This window comes from Bombus impatiens, unplaced genomic scaffold (genome assembly GCF_000188095.3).
Source record: "Bombus impatiens unplaced genomic scaffold, BIMP_2.2 scf_0765, whole genome shotgun sequence".
NCBI lineage: Eukaryota > Metazoa > Arthropoda > Insecta > Hymenoptera > Apidae > Bombus > Bombus impatiens.
The window spans coordinates 940409-941978 of NT_177184.1; the positions used below are offsets into that span (position 1 = coordinate 940409).

The window sequence follows — 1570 nt, forward strand, 5'->3', positions numbered from 1 at the left end:
TTGCCCGCCGTTCTTTGTCATATGTTTCAGGACGGCCATCTTTTAAGCCCCTTCCCCTCGCACTCTCACCCACTGTTTTATTCTATCTCTTTCTTCCTTTTTTCTCCCTTTCTTTCCGTCGTCGCATCACACAGTGAACATTCAAATGCACACACAACTTCAGTGCATCTATTCTCTGCTTTTCTTTTCTCTCTCACCTTTTAGGCATCTTATTTATCTAAATACTTTTTTTCTCACTGTTTAATCGTATTTGCAAGTGTAGTCTAATATGAGATATACACAAATAAATCACTGATTAATCCATATTCGTTCACTTAAAGGCAAAGAACGAGATGAAACGCGTCAATTGCAAGCGGTAGACATCGTCTGTGTACCTACATCACTGTAGCCTGAGCAAGTGTGTTGACTACATTGGTTGCTGGCATACACAGGGCTGTATGATTATTATCATATGTGTACACTGACGTAATGAAAATTTGTAGATTTCGGAATCATGCTTCTATTTATATTAGTTATTACCTGCGAGTGATTAATTAGTCATTATTACGTTGAAATAATATTCCATTTAAAAGTATTGATAATAAAATAATAGTTTACTTTTAATTATTCAACATTTGAAATGTACACTTTTTAAATAAAAATTAGTTGTTCGTTGTGTTGGTTAGTTTATACGAGTTTATTTATCAAGTTAAATATGATGCGAAAAAAGGATTACATTGAACAAAGTTTCAAAATGAGAATAGAAAGTATAATTACACTATGTAAAATAATCAGTTTTCTGAAATTTGTTTATTATATCGATCAGTTTGTTGTGTTTAAACTTGCGCTTAGAATTTTAATCGTTTCGTTTCTTTTTTATACGTCACTGGTTAACATAAACTATTACGTACATCAGCGACATCTATGATTAACTATCTTTTAGATTTATAATAAGAAACATTGTGTATACCAAGTCCCTGTGGCGCAGAGGATAGCGCGTTGGACTTCTAATCCAAAGGTCGTGGGTTCGATCCCCACCAGGGATGATGACAATCGACCGTTCTTGGGTCTCATTTTTTTTCAATAACTTTTAGCTACAAATTTCACATTATAACAATCTAAATTTTATTTTTATATTAATCTATTATACTAATATTAAACAGCAATTTAATTATCGCCATTGATCTGCCATACTATCCTTTCAAATTTTATTACAATCTTTAATCTTCTTTTATTTGCACATTTAAAAGTGGATGTAAAATTAATTAATTTGTCTACAGGAATATCTCTTCTTTGCGCCTTCCTGAGTACTACGTTACTTTTACTGCACTCACTCTTGTGTTTGTTTTAATTTTAGTTACTTTCGACTTGGAACGAAAATATCCCGATGCACAGCAAACGTAAAAATAGTGAATACGAAGGTGAATAGACTTGGTTTGAATATTGTTGGTATATTTATGATCAAGTGTTATTATACCAAGCCAACGTAATGATATACTACAATGGAACGAGGCAAATAGTTATGATTCAACAATTATGGTATTTATTTTTTCATTTTTTGACCTTTATTATTAATCGAATTCTAGTCTTT

General features: G+C 31.8%; 1 non-coding gene across 1 annotated transcript; it reads left to right on the forward strand.

The window, feature by feature from the left end:
* The first annotated feature begins 952 nt into the window (after window positions 1-952).
* Window positions 953-1025, forward strand: TRNAR-UCU. Its single transcript has one exon. It is a non-coding gene; the product is annotated as a tRNA-Arg (tRNA).
* Window positions 1026-1570: the final 545 nt, after the last annotated feature.